Source organism: Lemur catta, chromosome 3 (genome assembly GCF_020740605.2).
Source record: "Lemur catta isolate mLemCat1 chromosome 3, mLemCat1.pri, whole genome shotgun sequence".
NCBI classification, from domain to species: Eukaryota; Metazoa; Chordata; class Mammalia; order Primates; family Lemuridae; genus Lemur; species Lemur catta.
The window spans coordinates 20,983,947-20,995,048 of NC_059130.1; the positions used below are offsets into that span (position 1 = coordinate 20,983,947).

The window sequence follows — 11,102 nt, forward strand, 5'->3', positions numbered from 1 at the left end:
CCATGTAGAGATCTCGGTGGGGGGAAGAGTGTTGAGCTAGAAAAAAACAGCAGCCACAAAGGCTTTGAGGCAGCTGATCATGTTTGATAAGATGTCAGCTGTTTTTATTATTACCTGCCTGGTGCCCAAAGGCATTTGAGTTTGTGACATTGCTATCGGTGTTGACAGTGGCAGTGGAAACTGGTCCTGTGACTCTGATCTTGACTGGGAAGAGGCAGAGGGAGTGGAGAGAGAGCATGGGCAGTGCCAGGGAGACAGCAGACAGGTGGGCATCTCCTCTTCTTGAGAGCAGAGCCTGCAGCCCCCAGCCTGGGCTTGATGGGCACCCCCTATAACTGTTAGTGCATGCACGTGCGTGTGCGAGAAGGCAGTCTTGTCCCGGACAGCAGGGGCTGGAGCAGAGTAAGGCGTAGTGATGGAGAGAGGGCTAGGGTGGAAATGAACCAAAGACAGGAGGAAGCTTGGCATTGGGGTCCCATGTTTCCAGCAGGCTGATGATTCTAGTCCAGAGGCCGGTAGCTTTAAAGGGAGTTTTGTTTCCAGCTCATTAGAAACAGTCAGTAGGTTTAACTGCAAGGCTAGCTCCTCATTGGATGCACATCAGAGCAGATTGGAGACATTTTTGCCAGAGTTGCTATTTTAGCAGGTAACAATTTGTGTGCCCACCAGGAAACCAGGTTTGGTATGAAAATAGAGACTTCCCCTGGCACTGGCATTCAGGAGTCAGCAGCAGCTGGCTTTATAACCGTGCTGCCTCTTTTGTGGAAAACAAGGCCAAAAAGGGGGGGTGGGAAGGGGAGAGGACAGCAGCTGCCAAGGATGTGCGCTATTTGCAGACAGGAGGAGGGGAGCAGTAATAAGGCTCTGGCCAGGCCCTCATGGAAAATGAGGATAACAATACCTGCCTCACATGGTTAGTGCCAGGACTACACGGGATGTCCCACAGAGCAGTGCCTGGCACATTGTAGGTGTAGGTAAATATCGGTTCCCTTCTTTCTCTCCTCTGGACCCCAGAAGACAGCTAGCTCCCTGGAGACTGATCTCCCTCCCACTAGGTCAGGGTAGAGAAGAGGGTTTCCTCCCTGTGCAAGATAAGCCCTGGCGGGTAGAGGATGGAGAGAAAACACCCAACAGGGAGCAAGAACGGGGTATGTGGGAGCCTGACAGGCAGGGCCAGTCAGCCAGACCCCACTCCACGAATGAGACTCTCCACTGGGAGCTGCAGCCTGGAACAGCCGGCCCCGCCCATCCTCAGGATGCTCCCTGCCCACTGCCGGTTGGACCCCGAGTGTGGGCAGCACAGTGAAACCAGACAAAACACAGTCTCAAAAGCTCAGGCGTGCAACTGCCAGCTACGAAAATCATAAGTCATAGCTGGTAGGTGGATTCGCATGAGGGCTGCTCCTGTTTTCTGACTGCTCAATTTTGTTCTTGTTTTCAAAAAATAACCAACCTGTGTGGTTTCGATTGCAAATATCAGGATCTCACCTCAATTAGCAAAAAGGGGAATTTATTTCTCCAAGAATCCTAAGATGTCTAGAACAACCAAAACCTTGAGGATGTGGCTAGAACATGAGATGCAAATGCCTGCTATTGTTTTGTTCCCTATTTCTGTCTACCTACATCTTTGTGACTGCAGTCCAGCTTTCTGGAAGCATGACTGGCCGTAGCTTCCCCCATGGGAGGGAATCTGACCTTGACTTTCTCAATGCCCAGTTGGAGATTCCTGGGGGAGAAGTTCATGGGTTCAGTGTGAGTCATAGACCATCCCTGGTCAGTCACCTGTGGCCCATGGCATGGAGGGGCACGTGCAAGAATCAGGATGCTCTTGCCTTACTTGGGGGGCTGAACTCAGACCAGGTAGACAGTTCTACGGATGTCCACAACTCATATCTAATGTGTAATCCTGGGGACATGGGATGCTTTGCAAGTCTTAGTGGCCACCTAGGGGCTAATGTCACTATCGCCTCTTTAGCAGGGCATAACACACAGCCTTAGTTGGCTGGTAAAAGGATCTGAGCTGGGAAGCTTCCCCAGGGAGAAAGGAGACATGGGAGTCCCAATGCTCAGGTGGTCTTCTCAGGTGTCTCTCTACTCCTGTCCCTCCCTCCCACCCTACTCTGTGGTGGAAGGTGTCTCTGCAGGTCATCCTCGCAGAGTGAGCAGGGTAGCACAGCTGGGAGCTCATGTTTCTGATGCTTTGGCCAACAGAGGTCTCTTTATGCTATTCCATTCCCATCCTCTCTTCCTCCTCCAGTGGTAGGTCCTCCCTTGTGGAAAAACAGCTCTCCCAATAGCAGAAACTGATCCTGGCCTTAAAGGGTGGGAGGGAGTCTCATTGGAATTATTCTGGGGTATCTCACACAATCCAAGGGGGCTATGGAAAGGGCAGAGCAACAGCTCTAGGGCCTCCGTGGCAGGAGTTCATGGACTCTCTGTGGTGCAATCCCACTACTGGGTATATATCCAAAGGAAAGGAAATCAGTATATCAGAGTTATACCTGGACCCCCATGTTTATTGCAGCACCATTTGCAATAGCCAAGATACAGAATCAACCTAAGTGTTTGGATGAAGGATAAAGAAAATGTGGTATATACACACAATGAAATACTATTCAGCCGTAAAAAAGAATAAATTCTGTCATTTGCAGCAACATGGATGGACCTGGAGGTCATTATATTAAGTGAAGTAAGCCAGGCACAGAAAGATGAATACTGCATGTTCTCCCTGACATGTGGGAGCTAAAAATGTTGATCTCATGGAGGTAGAGAGTAGAATAATGGTTGCCAGAGTCTGAGAAGGATGGGGGCAGGGATGAGGAGAGGTTGGTTAATGGGTACAAACATACAATTAGATAGAAAGAATAGTGTTCAATAGCACAGTAGGGTGAATATAGTTTACAATGATTTACTGTATATTTCAAAAATAGCTAGAAGAGTTGGAATGTTCCCAACGAGGAACTGATGTATGTTGGAAGTGGTGGATGTCCTAAATACCCTGACTCGATCATTATACATTGTATGTGCGTATCAAAATACCACATGTACCCCATAAATAAATATGTACAGTTATTACATATCAATAAAAATCAGGGTTAATGTCTGAATAATAGCAAACATTAACATTATTGGACCCATTGCTTTATGTCAAGTGCCCAAGTCCATTCAAACATTGCCCCTTTGATTTATTCTGGCAGTGTAATACCAGCATCTTCTGTAATTTCTCCTGGCATTCACAGAATGACGTAATTAAAGTCACTTAATTTCTGTTTCTTCATTTTTGTAATCACTGTGCTATTATTGCTTATTTTGAATCTCCTGTTTAGATGCAGGAGTTTGTAGTACCCTGGGGTTGGGCACATGAAGTGAGTTTGAATGATTACACATTGTCAAGAACTTACTAAACAAACTTGTGTGCCTGAGTTTGTGCATATCGGGTAGTGACTATATAACTGAGAGTTTGAATTGGCTTCCAAGTAGAATGAAAGTGATAAAGGATAAGTAATAAAAATGTGCTAATTTGAAGATTACATGCATATTATTAAAACTCAACAGTAATGCAGCAATTGTTTAGAACTTAGACCAACAAAAGATTTTTCCAGGAAGGAGTACTTTATCACTGACATTGTTGGAATTGCCGGCACATGGTGATAATAAAAAGCAGACTGACTTCTAGTTGGGTTTATTATTGTTTTAAATTCTCTACAGACTTCCTTATTACCTGCATCCGGGGCAGACTGCTCCCTCTGCCCAGCCTTTGGTACACCACCACATCCAGCTACTGTGCTGGCTGGAGTAAGGGGTGGCGGTGTCAGGAGGTCATGTAATAGAGAGAGACTTCTTGGGCCCACACTGAGTTTCAGAAGCTGTACTCAGAGGAGAGGTCAGCAGGCAGCAGCTCCATGTGGTGACTGTTACATTCTCTTTCTTAGCTGCTTAACATAAAACACACACACACACACAGAGTACACTTCATCCCAGATGTCCCAAGATGCTCTTGCTCAACTCATCTGACATGCCCACATACAACCACAAATGCAGTGGTTGTAACTCAAAGTCACATCAACTACTGCATCAAAGGTTATATCAAGGAGCCATTGCTCTCTAAGTCTAGATAGCTGGGTAATCTCTGTTCCTTCTGTAGTTATAGTGAGATCCCATCTGGTACTCATCAGATAATGGATTACTTAGCAAATGAAATCACTTATAACACACCCTATTCTCAAAGTCTATACCAACACAATTTCCCCAGTCTTAATGATATTCCCTAGCTATTCCCTTCATATAACTTCTTTCTTCTCTGTGTTGATTCTGTATAACCCCCTCCAGTCCATGTAGGGTTCAAATGCTGGCCATAGAGTGGGCCTTGCTGGGCAGTGGAGCCCAGTAGGGTGGGTTGTTAGTTTCTCCTAGTTGGCAGGAGTGGGGTGCAGTGGTGAACATTTCAGAAGGGCTTGAAGGCTTAGGTTCCCCAGTTCCTCTGGCCTCTCTCCTATATCCCAATTTCCATTGCCAGGACTCCAATGTTTCCTGATCATACTGTATCTGCATATGAAACCTAGCGAATTTTCACATGCAAGTGGAGATATATTTCAATAGCTTGAAATACAGATTTCTGGACTTGGCTTTTAGTGACTTCAGACCAGTAGCTAGTGGGATCATATTGGGCCCTTTACTTTAGGAGTGACTTCGGGGACAGAGTTTGCTGTTCTCTTACGTTCTCTGTACATACTAGGCATCAACTGATTAAAACATGTTCTTAGCTAAAAACAGGAGATTATAGAATAGATTCAAGACCAAGTTGGCCTCTGGATAGGAAGATAATGGTGACTTGGTAAAGGAGAAAAGAAAACAATGAGATGATTCTAAGATCCAGAAGGGAGAATTCAAAAGAAAATCATTCATTTGCGTGCCTCCGAGGCTTGTTCTGGCATCCTTCCCTCCCAAAGAGCCCTCTCTTCTCTGAACTTCAGTTCTTCTCGTCTGCGTTGCCCATCTGCCTCTGGGCAGGGATGTCTGCCTTGCCCTGAACATTCCCACATGTACACTCCGTCTCCCAAACCATACGTCAAGATCCCCAAGGACAGAATCCATGTCTTCTTGCAGTTTATGTTTCTGAAATTCTTGATCTATTTTCATATCAGTTAGGGCAAGTTTTGGATTCCCCAACCTCTTGATTCTCCATTTGTACATACTTATTTTCACAGTTGAGTTTTCGACTCACTTCATCATATTATTATATTCTTACATTTCCAGTATTGTTACTGGCTGCACCCCGAATCCCTTGTTCTTGTCTTCTCATGATGGAAGAATGAAAGCGAGCAACAAAGAATGCGTTGTAAGCAGAGAGAGAGAATGCTTATTGAAGCGAAAGTACACTCTTGAGGGTTAAGAGCCAGCACAAGTCTGAGCAGCTGGTAGCCCCGGGGTTTTTGTGTCATCCCTTTTTCTCCCGTCTGGCCTCTCCTCCTTCTGGCCTCTCCTCCTTCCTAATGTTGTCTTTTCCCCTTTTTTCTTAGCCAGTGGGGATGTTTCCTCCCTGCCATTGGCCAGGGGAGTTTTTCACCTTATATAGTTAGGTCCTGATGTGTCCTGGAATCTAAACTCCCGGGGGTGGGGGAGTCAGGAAGGGGGAGGGCAAACAGCAACATAGCATAACATGTCCCGTGTTGTTTCTGTTATGTTTCTTGTGACACTTGTGGTTACCTTTATCTTGCTATTGTTACAGTATGTTCTCTCACTCTGCATCCTGTTTGTTCACGCTGTTTTCCTGTTTCTTCTACTCATGTCTCACTTTTCTACCTATGCTAACGTTCTGTGACCCTTGCGGTTACCCTTACCTTGCCGTGTGTTTTCCTACTCAGTACCTGGTTTGTCCACACAGCCTGTTCCATACTTCGTCTGCTCATGTCTTATTTTCCTGCCTAGCTAGCAAGCATCAAGCCTGCTGTTCCCTCATACACTAAACATGCAATGAATATATTTTGACCATGACAAGTATGAGTGCAGAGAGGTTTGTCATAGGCACGAATGGGAGAGAGAATTGAATAAGTTTTCTTATTTATTATACCTTTATTTTTCAAAAACTCATTCACTTAGCATAGCAATAACTATATAAAATTAATATGCTGTTTAGAATGCAATTTAAATAACTACGTTACAGAAGTAGAGTTTGGTCCATTTTTCATTCATTATTAATATATGCTTAATCAGTTGTTGGTTCTCTTTCAAGCTCAAGCAGGTGACACATTTCTAACTCTAAATGACGTAATGTCTATGAGGGATCTAACAAGTTGCTTTGTACAGAGTAGGCACTCAATAAATAGTAACTAAAATATAGCGGTTACAAAAACAACTCACCTTGAATCATTTTTAGACTAAACCTTCCATCTAAGGCCCTTTGGAACTTTTTAACATCTTCATTCCTGAAACCATTATGAGAAACTTTTCCTTAGCCTAGCGGATCTCAAAGGGTTGAGGCAGAGGGACCAGCAGTCAGAATCCCCCCAAGGAAGGTATTTTTTCTCATTCCTCTGCTCACCTCTTCCTTTCACTCTTTTGCAGCAATTTCTTCCACAGGAATTACCCTCTTTCTGAGATGCTCCATGGTGGAAAAATGTATTGAGATCACTTAGTTTTATCTTTTCTTTCTTTTCTTTTTCTCAACAAGAAGCATTTGAAACTGTATGTTTATGATTTACCTGAGAAAGGGCTGTCTTTTTTTTTCCTTTTTCTTGTTGTCAGATAAAAGCATAATTGGAAAGGAAACTCACATTGCAGGGCAACACAGTCAAATTAGTTCCACAGTTGTGTCGCTAACCCAGCTCGAAGTTTCTCTTTCCCCTAGCCTTTTTCCTTGAAACTTGCTCTTCTTAGAATAGCATTGGCATAGTTAGAGCAGTTTATAGCTTGCCTTTTTATAAAGGCAGCCCATTTTCAAAAGGAAGAATGAGGAAGCAGGCTCTGGAGGTAGTGTCTGGGCTCAAATCTCACCTTACTATTAATACTTTCCAGCTCTATGTTCTGTCTGTGCCTCAACTTTCTGTCCGTAAATGGCGATAATAATAGCTCCTATCTTCTAAGTTTTTAGGAATTTAAAAAGCACCTGACACACCATAAGTACTCAATAAATATTAACTCTCATTATTTTTAATAGGCATCTAATTTTTAGGTACTTGCTATGTGCCAGCCACTTGTGTGTGTGTGTGTGTGTGTATGTGAGTGTGTGTGTGTGTGCACAGAAACACACATACTATGTAATATTTATTTGTTTATTGTGAGTCTGTCCCAATCTTCATCAAGAAAGGTACTTAGTCTGTTTTATTTACTGCTAGGTTCTTGTATCTGGAACAATGCCTGGGACATAGTAGACATCCCAAAATATTATTTGAATAAATGACTGTTTAGGGAAATCCCTAAACATGTATATACATATATATGCACATACACACATCCATATTCACACACAGAATTATACACACACACACACACACATCTCTATATATACCTATATGGTTACACACAAACACACACACACACACAAAATTAGAAATATGTTTTCTTGCCAGGAATCTTGATATTAGACTAGAGTATGATTAGCTAACAAAGAGCAAGTTGTGAGCGATTTGGTTAGTACAATCCAATTTCAGGAAATATTTTAGTATATAAATTCTGAGAGTTTTAAGAAGGTAGAGAAGAGGTTAACCCAGCAACTCAGAAGGAATCAGAGAGGAAGGAGTGGGAAGTTGTCCCCAGTGAGGAGATGATGCAGAGCAGAGGGAGAGAAAGTGGCCAGGCTGGAGCTGGGGAATCTGGTTGGATGAGTGTCTGCGGTCACGCCCACCTCTGACTCCTCGTCCCCAGGGAGGCAGCACGGGGTTCCCGCAGGGTTTGCTCCTGGGGCGGGTTTGCACCCTTTGCCAGTCATATCCAGGGCTTCCTCTGGACCATGCATCTAGAGAAGCAGTACTCGCTTCTCTAACCATCCAAAAGTTGCTTTTCTATTTAGGTGAGTTTGCTCAGTTTCCCAGAGGGGGGTTGCTTTAAATGACAATTCCTGGACCTTTTAAGTCGTTTGCTGAGTCACTGCTTAAGAATTTCCCCACAGAGGAGAGACTGAGACTCCACTGACTGAGTAACAGGCTGCATGCAGCACTACAGCCCTAGCATCAGGCCCAAACTAAACAGAAATCGATGTTGAGGCTGCTAAGTGCTTAACGTGGGGGGAGAGAATTCCAGGTATCCCTGACAGAGGAGCCACCTACTCTCTGTTACAGGCCTTTCTCTATGTGCTTTTCTCCTGCAGTCACAGGCTGTGGGGCCCTCCAGCTGGAGGGCTCCCCTGATCTGCTGGGCTACTCCTGGGGCTTCCTGAAAGGCAGAACCCCCACTTCCCCTCCCATCCACTTCTCCATCCTGGTGTCCCTGGAGACAGTCTAAGCATCAGTGCTCAAACCAAAGAATGTGAGGGGCTGGCATGGATCACTTCACATGCTATCTGCTCTCTGGAGAAACAGCAGGGATCCACATAAAATGTAGTGTAGCAATCACATACTAAGCCTGTAGATCCCTAATAATGTTAATCCTCCTTATTTGGGAATTTTTGAGGCTTAGGGATACTCAGCATAATTCCATTAGTTTAGCAAATTAATGATGTAGAAAGAGAGCTCTTTATCCTTTTAAATAGTAAACTACTTTAGCAGCAAGCTTTCATAAAAGTTATAAGCAAATCACAAATGGTTTTATCTAGTTAGCAATGGTGGGCCTTCAAAATAAGCTCATTCATTTAGGCATTCATTCATCAAGAACACGGTAGAAGCTTCTATGCAGAAGGCTATTAGGCTGGTGAGGAATGCTGGTATAAATTAGGAAGAATTAATATTTATTTTGCTGCACATAATGTAGGGTGCTTTCTCAATGTTTGCATTTAATCTTTGTAACAACTTTGCAAGGCAGGTATGGCAAAGACTGGCACTTGTGCCCCCCATATCCATTCTTAGCCTTCTTTTATTTTTATTTTGCATCATTTTTAGAGACAGGGTCTCACTCTGTCACCGAGGCTGGAGTACAATGGTGTGATCATAGCTCACTGCAACCTCAAACTTCTAGGCTCAAGTGATCTTCCCACTTCAGACTCCCAAGTAACTAGGAATAAAGGCATTTGCCACCATGCCTGGCTAATTTTTTTTTAACTATTATTATTCGTAGAGATGGGGGTCTTACTATGTTGCCCAGGCTGGTCTCAAGCAGTCTTCCCACCTCAGCCTCCCAAAGAGCTGGGATTACAGGTGCCAGCACCTCTTAGCCTTCTTTTGGTAACAGAACCTTCCCTACTCTGAGTTTTAGCAGTGTAGGAGCTGCCCGGCTCTTCCTGAATAGGATGACTAAGGAATCAGAGGCTCAGGGTTGCTAAGCATTTCCTGCCTCCTTTGCAGCTAGATATAGTCACAGAGTTAGACGATAGCATTTGAAGGAAAGTGATGTGTCAGACATCATGTGACACAATGGTCACTGGAGACTCTGAAGGGGAAGGGTGGGAGGGAGTGTGAGGGATGAAAAGTTACCTGTTGGGTACAATGTACACTACTCAGGTAATGAGTACACTAAAAGCCCAGACTTTACCACTATACAATTCATCCATCTAACAACCCCCCCCACACATTTGTACCCCCTAAATCTATTGAAATAAAAAAAAGTGGTATGTGCAACTTTGGGGTGAAGTACTTACAAAAAGAGGCGTTTTTCTCCGCTCCACCTTCCTGGGAACTGGAAAGAGATGTGTTTGTGGGGCTGGTGAGTAAGTGTTAGCTCATCTGGGCAATGGCAGAACAACAAGACAAAAAGAATGTGGGGCCCTGGGTGGCTTTAGGGAACAGAGTCTCCTACCTGTCCTCATCTGCCTGTGCTATTATGTCAAAGAACAACAAACTTCTATCTTATTCAAATAAGATAATATACACATCCACCCACACTTCTGGGGTCTCTTCTCTTTATAAGTCTGATATCTACAGTTCTAATGTTAGTATAATGGATACTTATACCTTATATATAATGGATACAACTTACCTGAATGATGAAAAAATGAAGGAGTTATACAAATTTTCTAAAATCACTAAGGTACTACAAGGCAGAATCCAGATTCAGACTCAGGTCTGTTGTGCTCTGATACGTCACGCCATCTTCCTTAAAACAAGCAGACGGACACAGTTGTGAAGTCCCCGGGCTCCTCAAGAAAAGCAGTTGTACTGTGGCTGCCATGATATTTTAGTGGTTCACCTTATAAAAGCTTGACAGAAAGGAGGAGACTAACGTTTAACAAATACCTACTGTGTGCCGGGCATTTACCAAATACCTACTGTGTGCCGGGCATCCTGGTGTACACTTTATGTATGATATTGCATTGAAGATGCTGCTCTCAAACTAGGCACAATCTAAGATGACTTGTACTTAAATGATATTTCAGAGAGAGAGGGAGGGAGGAAGGGGGAGTGCAAAGAGTGCAGTGAATGCAGAGGAAAGAGAGGGTACACGCGGCTGTGGGGGATCCGAACAGCTTTAAGAAGGAGGTGACACTGGGCTTGGGTCTTGCAGGACAAGCAGTATTTGGGGGACAGGGCACTGCAAGTAGAGAGAACAGCGTGAGCAAAGGACAAGGAGCAGCAGAGCACCGGAAGCGGCCCCTCAGCGTGGCTGGAATGTAAGCTCCACGATGACGTCGCATGGGTAACAAGGACGTGTGGCTGTCAAGGACAACGAGAGCAGGTGGGTGACAAGGACGGGTGGGCTGGTGAGATTAGGGAGGGCCTGGAGTGGCAGGCTAAAGAATTCAGACTTCACGTTCGGGGTCAAGGGAGGCCTGTAGAGTTCTGAATTAGATGTAGGAAAAATCAGAGCCTCAGAGTTGGTGAGCACGTCTGAGCCGTGACTGTGCCCCGGGCGCTGGAGGAAGATGAATCTGTCGGTAACAGGGACGACAGAGTGAAGGAGGATGACGGGAAAGCAGGAGGCCAGCGAGGAGGCTGGCCAGGGAAGCTGCAGCAAGAGAGCGGGGTGGGGACAACCTAGGGGAGGTTGGAGGGCAGGCCTGGCAGCACTTGGCAGCG

The 11,102-nt window shown here is 44.8% G+C and overlaps 1 long non-coding RNA gene across 1 annotated transcript; it reads right to left on the reverse strand.

Annotated features, from left to right (window-relative positions):
- Window positions 1-9,734: 9,734 nt before the first annotated feature.
- On the reverse strand, window positions 9,735-10,410 carry LOC123635115. The gene is made up of 3 exons (XR_006734055.1): window positions 10,356-10,410; window positions 10,066-10,182; window positions 9,735-9,765 (listed from the first exon to the last, which is right to left on the reverse strand). It is a non-coding gene; the product is annotated as an uncharacterized LOC123635115 (long non-coding RNA).
- Between the last annotated feature and the right edge of the window lie 692 nt (window positions 10,411-11,102).